The sequence below is a fragment of the Chiloscyllium punctatum genome, unplaced genomic scaffold (assembly GCF_047496795.1).
Source record: "Chiloscyllium punctatum isolate Juve2018m unplaced genomic scaffold, sChiPun1.3 scaffold_722, whole genome shotgun sequence".
NCBI classification, from domain to species: Eukaryota; Metazoa; Chordata; class Chondrichthyes; order Orectolobiformes; family Hemiscylliidae; genus Chiloscyllium; species Chiloscyllium punctatum.
This window is the reverse complement of record NW_027310456.1, coordinates 61524-71523: the sequence shown is the minus strand read 5'-3', so window position 1 is coordinate 71523 and position 10000 is coordinate 61524.

Here is a 10000-nt window from a genome sequence, read left to right as displayed (position 1 = left end):
GGGGAACCAGGCCACTCGCGTCTCTCGCCTTCATTTTCGACACGAGCGCCTGCGGAGGGCCACCACCCCCTCCGATTGTCAAGAGACCTCCGCACCGGCCTCTGACTTACTCTCAGAATGGACGGAAAGAGCCGGGTAAGCCTTTGAAAAGATTCGACCACGTGCCGAAAACTTTAGACTTCCGTGAGCTCTCCGGCTTGCACCGAGACCCGAAGTCGACGTGCTTAGCACCACGGGACCCCTTTCGCCTGCAGGTCCCGAGCCGCCTTTTATTTTTGTTACGAGTATCGTGTTCCCCAAACCTGGGTGACGAGCACCGCAGGGCGGCAGAGCCATCGCGCTTGTCCGGGTGGCAGAGGAGGACCAGACTATTCACAAATAGCGGCCCAACGACTCCCAGAGCCGGTCGTGCGGCAGGCGAGGTCTGCTCTCATCACAAGAGGCTTTAGGGAGTGCTCAGGCAACGGTCAGCCCGCAGCCTTCTTGGCAACACCCAAGGGAACCAGGCCACTCGCGTCTCTCGCCTTCATTTTGGACACGAGCGCCTGTGGAGGGACGGCCGGAGTCAACGTGGGGTTTGCCCGCCCTCCAATAGTGTCAAAAGACCGCCGCACAAGTCTCTGACTGACTCTTAGAACAGACAGAAAGAGTTTGTCAAATCTGTCAAAAAATTGACAAAGTGTCAAAAATTCGACTTCCAAGAGCTCTCCGGCATGCACTCATACCTGTCATTAAAGTGCTATGCCCGTGGAACCGTTTTTCGGATGCCTTTCAGAACGGTCCCGCGCCGCCATTTTGTTCTAAAAATCGTGTTCCCATATATCTCCGGGTACCCCGCCAACCTCACTGCGGAAAAACTACAAGTGGCACTGAATGGGTCTGAATTCCAAATTTGACTGCATCGGTCTGGAACTCGGTCCGGTCAAAACCGTTTGGATTTTTCTCGGTCCGGACTTCCGCGACAGACAAAGTTAAAGTTTTCGGGCTGCAGGCACAAAACGACAGCTGGCCATTTGCCGGGCTCAATTCACCCAATTCCTCCGGCACTTCGGAGCACATGTTCGGTGTAAGTTTGCGAATCTTTCCCGATGCTGCAGCATTTTCCTCCGCTGACACTTAGAATATTTTTCACACTTTGCTGAAAATTTTTCTAAGTGTTTTTTTCCAAGTTTTCCTGGTTACTGATTTCTTCTTTTTAAACATTTTTCTAAGTTTTTCTGGTTACTGATTTCTTCTTTTTAAACATTTTTCGCAGTTTGTCTGGTTACTGATTTCTTCTTTTTAAACATTTTTCGCCGTTTTTCTGGTTACTGATTTCTTCTTTTTAAACATTTTTCGCCGTTTTTCTGGTTACTGATTTCTTCTTTTTAAACATTTTTCTAAGTTTTTCTGGTTACTCATTTCTTCTTTTTAAACATTTTTCTAAGTTTTTCTGGTTACTGATTTCTGTCTTTTTAAACATTTTTCTAAGTTTTTCTGGTTACTCATTTCTTCTTTTTAAACATTTTTCTAAGTTTTTCTGGTTACTCACTTCTTCTTTTTAAACATTTTTCGCCGTTTTTCTGGTTACTGATTTCTTCTTTTTAAACATTTTTCTAAGTTTTTCTGGTTACTCATTTCTTCTTTTTAAACATTTTTCTAAGTTTTTCTGGTTACTCATTTCTTCTTTTTAAACATTTTTCTAAGTTTTTCTGGTTACTGATTTCTTCTTTTTAAACATTTTTCTAAGTTTTTCTGGTTACTGATTTCTTCTTTTTAAACATTTTTCTAAGTTTTCCTGGTTACTCATTTCTTCTTTTTAAACATTTTTCTAAGTTTTCCTGGTTACTCATTTCTTCTTTTTAAACATTTTTCTAAGTTTTCCTGGTTACTGATTTCTTCTTTTTAAACATTTTTCGCAGTTTTTCTGGTTACTGATTTCTTCTTTTTAAACATTTTTTCGCAGTTTGTCTGGTTACTGATTTCTTCTTTTTAAACATTTTTCGCCGTTTTTCTGGTTACTGATTTCTTCTTTTTAAACATTTTTCGCCGTTTTTCTGGTTACTGATTTCTTCTTTTTAAGCATTTTTCTAAGTTTTTCTGGTTACTCATTTCTTCTTTTTAAACATTTTTCTAAGTTTTTCTGGTTACTGATTTCTTCTTTTTAAACATTTTTCTAAGTTTTTCTGGTTACTCATTTCTTCTTTTTAAACATTTTTCTAAGTTTTTCTGGTTACTCACTTCTTCTTTTTAAACATTTTTCTAAGTTTTTCTGGTTACTGATTTCTTCTTTTTAAACATTTTTCGCCGTTTTTCTGGTTACTGATTTCTTCTTTTTAAACATTTTTCTAAGTTTTTCTGGTTACTCATTTCTTCTTTTTAAACATTTTTCTAAGTTTTTCTGGTTACTGATTTCTTCTTTTTAAACATTTTTCTAAGTTTTCCTGGTTACTGATTTCTTCTTTTTAAACATTTTTCGCAGTTTTTCTGGTTACTGATTTCTTCTTTTTAAACATTTTTCTAAGTTTTCCTGGTTACTGATTTCTTCTTTTTAAACATTTTTCGCAGTTTTTCTGGTTACTGATTTCTTCTTTTTAAACATTTTTCTAAGTTTTTCTGGTTACTGATTTCTTCTTTTTAAACATTTTTCTAAGTTTTTCTGGTTACTCACTTCTTCTTTTTAAACATTTTTCTAAGTTTTCCTGGTTACTGATTTCTTCTTTTTAAACATTTTTCGCAGTTTGTCTGGTTACTGATTTCTTCTTTTTAAACATTTTTCGCAGTTTTTCTGGTTACTGATTTCTTCTTTTTAAACATTTTTCTAAGTTTTTCTGGTTACTCACTTCTTCTTTTATAACATTTTTCTAAGTTTTCCTGGTTACTGATTTCTTCTTTTTAAACATTTTTCTAAGTTTTCCTGGTTACTGATTTCTTCTTTTTAAACATTTTTCTAAGTTTTCCTGGTTACTGATTTCTTCTTTTTAAACATTTTTCTAAGTTTTTCTGGTTACTCATTTCTTCTTTTTAAACATTTTTCGCAGTTTTTCTGGTTACTGATTTCTTCTTTTTAAACATTTTCCTAAGTTTTCCTGGTTACTGATTTCTTCTTTTTAAACATTTTTCTAAGTTTTCCTGGTTACTCATTTCTTCTTTTTGATCATTTTTCTAAGTTTTCCTGGTTACTGATTTCTTCGTTTTGAACATTTTTCTAAGTTTTCCTGGTTACTCACTTCTTCTTTTCAAACATTTTTCTTCGTTTTTCTGTTTACTCATTTAGCACTTTCAGGCACTTTCCCATCATTTCCTCGTTCCCGATTTCACCCTTTAAAACGCTTTCGGGCATTTCCCTAAGTTTTGCGGTTCACTCGTTTGGGACTCACTGACACCTTCTCTAGCTTCCCTGCTCACTTTTTTCGTACTGTTGAGAAAATTCGAACCCTTTCCTTAACTATGCCGGTTACTGACTTCACCGCTTCAGACCCTTGTCCCCGTAATGAAAGATACCATTTCCCACCGTGGGAAATGCACGAAAATCGGACTGAACACGGGGGAGGCTCCCCCCTCGAAGGCGAGACCGTCGGCAGAACCGCCGGGTCAAACCCGGCCGAGCTACCCGGCTTACAAGTCTCAAAGTCGGTATGAGCAGTCACGTCCACCCCCATTCCCTTTTGGACCACTTCCCACGGTTCCAAATGCATGAAAATCGGCCTGTACACGGGGGAGGCACCCGCCTCGAAGACGAGACCGTCGGCAGAACCGCCGGGTCAAACCCGGCTGAGCTACCCGGCTCGGAAGCGCCAAAGTCGGGTTGAGCAGTCACATTCACTCCCATCGACGTTTGGACCACTTCCCACGGTTCGAAATGCACGGAAATCGGCCTGTACACGGGGGAGGCACCCGCCTCGAAGAGGAGACTGTCGGCAGAACCGCCGGGTCAAACCCGGCTGTGCTAACCGGCTCGGAAGCGCCAAAGTCGGGTTGAGCAGTCACATTCACTCCCATCCCCTTTTGGGCAACTTCCCACGGTTGGAAATGCATGGAAATCGGACTGAACACGGGGGAGGCTCCCCCCTCGAAGGCGAGACCGTCGGCAGAACCGCAGGATCAAACCCGGCTGAGCTACCCGGCTTACAAGTCTCAAAGTCGGTATGAGCAGACACGTCCACCCCCATTCCCTTTTGGACCACTTCCCACGGTTCGAAATGCATGAAAATCGGCCTGTATACGGGGGAGGCACCCGCCTCGAAGACGAGACCGTCGGCAGACCCGCCGGGTCAAACCCGGCTGAGCTACCCGGCTCGGAAGCGCCAAAGTCGGGTTGAGCAGTCACATTCACTCCCATCCCCTTTTGGACCACTTCCCACGGTTCGAAATGCACGAAAATCGGCCTGTACACGGGGGAGGCACCCGCCTCGAAGACGAGACCGTCGGCAGAACCGCCGGAACAAACCCGGCTGAGCTACCCGGCTTACAAGTCTCAAAGTCGGTATGAGCAGACACGTCCACCCCCATTCCCTTTTGGACCACTTCCCACGGTTCGAAATGCATGAAAATCGGCCTGTATACGGGGGAGGCACCCGCCTCGAAGACGAGACCGTCGGCAGACCCGCCGGGTCAAACCCGGCTGAGCTACCCGGCTCGGAAGCGCCAAAGTCGGGTTGAGCAGTCACATTCACTCCCATCCCCTTTTGAACCTCTTCCCACCGTTGGAAATGCACGAAAATCGGCCTGTACACGGGGGAGGCTCCCCCCTCGAAGGCGAGACCGTCGGCAGAACCGCCGGGTCAAACCCGGCTGAGCTACCCGGCTTACAAGTCTCGAAGTCGGGTTGAGCAGTCACATTCACTCCCATCGACTTTTGGGCAACTTCCCACCGTTGCAAATGCATGAAAATCGGCCTGTACACGGGGGAGGCACCCGCCTCGAAGTCGAGACCGTCGGCAGAACCGCCGGGTCCAACCCGGCTGAGCTACCCGGCTTACAAGTCTCAAAGCCGGGTTGGGCAGTCACGTTCACCCCCATTCCCTTTTGGATCACTTCCCACGGTTCGAAATGCACGAAAACCGGCCTGTACACGGGGGAGGGTCCGCCCTCGAAGGCGAGACCGTCGGCAGAACCGCCGGGTCAAACCTGGCTGAGCTACCCGGCTTACAAGTCTCAAAGTCGGGTTGAGCAGTCACGTTCACTCCCATCGACTTTTAGACCACTTCCCACGGTTCGAAATGCACGAAAATCGGCCTGTACACGGGGGAGGCACCCGCCTCGAAGACGAGACCGTCGGCAGAACCGCCGGGTCAAACCCGGCCGAGCTACCCGGGTTAGAAGCCTCAGAGTCGGGTTGAGCAGTCACGTTCACTCCCATCGACTTTTAGACCACTTCCCACGGTTGGAAATGCACGAAAATCGGCCTGTACACGGGGGTGGCATCCGCCTCGAAGACGAGACCGTCGGCAGAACCGCCGGGTCAAACCCGGCTGAGCTACCCGGCTTACAAGTCTCAAAGTCGGGTTGAGCAGTCACATTCACTCCCATCGACTTTTGGGCAACTTCCCACGGTTCGAAATGCACAAGATTCGGCCTGAACACGGGGGACGCTCCCCCCTCGAAGGCGAGACCGTCGGCAGACCCGCCGGGTCAAACCCGGCTGAGCTACCCGGCTCGGAAGCGCCAAAGTCGGTATGAGCAGTCACGTTCACTCCCATCCCCTTTTGGACCGCTTCCCACGGTACGAAATGCATGAAAATCGGCCTGTACACGGGGGAGGCACCCGCCTCGAAGACGAGACCGTCGGCAGAACCGCCGGGTCAAACCCGGCTGAGCTACCCGGCTTACAAGTCTCAAAGTCGGGTTGAGCAGTCACATTCACTCCCATCGACTTTTGGGCAACTTCCCACGGTTCGAAATGCACAAAATTCGGCCTGAACACGGGGGACGCTCCCCCCTCGAAGGCGAGACCGTCGGCAGAACCGCCGGGTCAAACCCGGCTGAGCTACCCGGCTTAAAAGTCTCAAAGTCGGTATGAGCAGTCACATTCACCCCCATTCCCTTTTGGACCACTTCCCACGGTTGGAAATGCATGAAAATCGGCCTGGACACGGGGGAGGCTCCCCCCTCGATGACGAGACCGTCGGCAGAACCGCCGGAACAAACCCGGCTGAGCTACCCGGCTTACAAGTCTCAAAGTCGGTATGAGCAGACACGTCCACCCCCATTCCCTTTTGGACCACTTCCCACCGTTGGAAATGCACGAAAATCGGCCTGTACACGGGGGAGGCACCGGCCTCGAAGACGAGACCGTCGGCAGAACCGCCGGATCAAACCCGGCCGAGCTACCCGGGTTAGAAGCCTCAGAGTCGGGTTGAGCAGTCACATTCACTCCCATCCCCTTTTGAACCTCTTCCCACCGTTGGAAATGCACGAAAATCGGCCTGTACACGGGGGAGGCTCCCCCCTCGAAGGCGAGACCGTCGGCAGAACCGCCGGGTCAAACCCGGCTGAGCTACCCGGCTTAAAAGTCTCAAAGTCGGGTTGAGCAGTCACATTCACTCCCATCGACTTTTGGGCAACTTCCCACCGTTGCAAATGCATGAAAATCGGCCTGTACACGGGGGAGGCTCCGCCCTCGAAGGCGAGACCGACGGCAGAACCGCCGGGTCAAACCCGGCCGGGCTACCCGGGTTAGAAGCCTCAGAGTCGGGTTGAGCAGTCGCATTCACCCCCATCCCCTTTTGAACCTCTTCCCACCGTTGGAAATGCACGAAAATCGGCCTGTACACGGGGGAGGCACCGGCCTCGAAGACGAGACCGTCGGCAGAACCGCCGGATCAAACCCGGCCGAGCTACCCGGGTTAGAAGCCTCAGAGTCGGGTTGAGCAGTCACATTCACTCCCATCCCCTTTTGAACCTCTTCCCACCGTTGGAAATGCACGGAAATCGGCCTGTACACGGGGGAGGCTCCCCCCTCGAAGGCGAGACCGTCGGCAGAACCGCCGGGTCAAACCCGGCTGAGCTACCCGGCTTACAAGTCTCAAAGTCGGTATGAGCAGACACGTCCACCCCCATTCCCTTTTGGACCACTTCCCACCGTTGGAAATGCACGAAAATCGGCCTGTACACGGGGGAGGCACCGGCCTCGAAGACGAGACCGTCGGCAGAACCGCCGGATCAAACCCGGCCGAGCTACCCGGGTTAGAAGCCTCAGAGTCGGGTTGAGCAGTCACATTCACTCCCATCCCCTTTTGAACCTCTTCCCACCGTTGGAAATGCACGAAAATCGGCCTGTACACGGGGGAGGCTCCCCCCTCGAAGGCGAGACCGTCGGCAGAACCGCCGGGTCAAACCCGGCTGAGCTACCCGGCTTAAAAGTCTCAAAGTCGGGTTGAGCAGTCACATTCACTCCCATCGACTTTTGGGCAACTTCCCACCGTTGCAAATGCATGAAAATCGGCCTGTACACGGGGGAGGCTCCGCCCTCGAAGGCGAGACCGACGGCAGAACCGCCGGGTCAAACCCGGCCGGGCTACCCGGCTCGGAAGCGCCAAAGTCGGGTTGAGCAGTCACATTCACCCCCATCCCCTTTTGGGCCACTTCCCACGGTTCGAAATGCATGAAAATCGGCCTGTACACGGGGGACGCTCCCCCCTCGAAGGCGAGGCAGTCGGCAGAACCGCCGGGTCAAACCCGGCTGAGCTACCCGGGTTAGATGCCTCAAAGTCGGGTTGAGCAGTCACATTCACCCCCATCCCCTTTCGGCCCCCTTCCCACGGTTGGAAATGCATGAAAATCGGCCTGTACACGGTGGGCGCTCCCCCCTCGAAGGTGAGACCTTCGGCAGAACCGCCGGGTCAAATCCTGCCGAGCTACCCGCGTTAGAGGTCTCAATGTCGGCTTCAGCAGTCACATTCAATCCCATTCCCGTTTGGACCTCTTCCCGCCGATGGAAATGCACAAAATTCGGCCTGAACACGCGGGGCGCTCCCCCCTCGAAGGCGAGACCGTCGCCAGAACCGCCGGGTCAAATCCGGCTGAGCTACCCGCGTTACAGGTCTCAAAGTCGGGTTGAGCAGTCACGTTCACCCCCATCCCCTTTCGGACCCCTTCCCACGGTTGGAAATGCATGAAAATCGGCCTGTACACGGTGGGCGCTCCCCCCTCGAAGGTGAGACCTTCGGCAGAACCGCCGGGTCAAATCCGGCCGAGCTACCCGCGTTAGAGGTCTCAATGTCGGCTTCAGCAGTCACATTCAATCCCATTCCCGTTTGGACCTCTTCCCGCCGATGGAAATGCACAAAATTCGGCCTGAACACGCGGGACGCTCCCCCCTCGAAGGTGAGACCTTCGGCAGAACCGCCGGGTCAAATCCGGCCGAGCTACCCGCGTTAGAGGTCTCAATGTCGGCTTCAGCAGTCACATTCAATCCCATTCCCGTTTGGACCTCTTCCCGCCGATGGAAATGCACAAAATTCGGCCTGAACACGCGGGACGCTCCCCCCTCGAAGGCGAGACCGTCGCCAGAACCGCCGGGTCAAATCCGGCTGAGCTACCCGCGTTACAGGTCTCAAAGTCGGGTTGAGCAGTCACGTTCACCCCCATCCCCTTTCGGACCCCTTCCCACGGTTGGAAATGCATGAAAATCGGCCTGTACACGGTGGGCGCTCCCCCCTCGAAGGTGAGACCTTCGGCAGAACCGCCGGGTCAAATCCGGCCGAGCTACCCGCGTTAGAGGTCTCAATGTCGGCTTCAGCAGTCACATTCAATCCCATTCCCGTTTGGACCTCTTCCCGCCGATGGAAATGCACAAAATTCGGCCTGAACACGCGGGACGCTCCCCCCTCGAAGGTGAGACCTTCGGCAGAACCGCCGGGTCAAATCCGGCCGAGCTACCCGCGTTAGAGGTCTCAATGTCGGCTTCAGCAGTCACATTCAATCCCATTCCCGTTTGGACCTCTTCCCGCCGATGGAAATGCACAAAATTCGGCCTGAACACGCGGGACGCTCCCCCCTCGAAGGCGAGACCGTCGCCAGAACCGCCGGGTCAAATCCGGCTGAGCTACCCGCGTTAGAGGTCTCAAAGTCGGGTTGAGCAGTCACGTTCACCCCCATCCCCTTTCGGACCCCTTCCCACGGTTGGAAATGCATGAAAATCGGCCTGTACACGGTGGGCGCTCCCCCCTCGAAGCTGAGACCTTCGGCAGAACCGCCGGGTCAAATCCGGCCGAGCTACCCGCGTTAGAGGTCTCAATGTCGGCTTCAGCAGTCACATTCAATCCCATTCCCGTTTGGACCTCTTCCCGCCGATGGAAATGCACAAAACTCGGCCTGAACACGCGGGACGCTCCCCCCTCGAAGGTGAGACCTTCGGCAGAACCGCCGGGTCAAATCCGGCCGAGCTACCCGCGTTAGAGGTCTCAATGTCGGCTTCAGCAGTCACATTCAATCCCATTCCCGTTTGGACCTCTTCCCGCCGATGGAAATGCACAAAATTCGGCCTGAACACGCGGGACGCTCCCCCCTCGAAGGCGAGACCGTCGCCAGAACCGCCGGGTCAAATCCGGCCGAGCTACCCGCGTTAGAGGTCTCAATGTCGGCTTCAGCAGTCACATTCAATCCCATTCCCTTTTGGAACACTTCCCGCCGTTAACAATGCACGATATTCGGCCTGAACACGCGGGACGCTCCCCCCTCGAAGGTGAGACCTTCGGCAGAACCGCCGGGTCAAATCCTGCCGAGCTACCCGCGTTAGAGGTCTCAATGTCGGCTTCAGCAGTCACATTCAATCCCATTCCCGTTTGGACCTCTTCCCGCCGATGGAAATGCACAAAATTCGGCCTGAACACGCGGGACGCTCCCCCCTCGAAGGCGAGACCGTCGCCAGAACCGCCGGGTCAAATCCGGCCGAGCTACCCGCGTTAGAGGTCTCAATGTCGGCTTCAGCAGTCACATTCAATCCCATTCACGTTTGGAACACTTCCCGCCGTTAACAATGCACGATATTCGGCACTGAACACGCGGGACGCTCCCC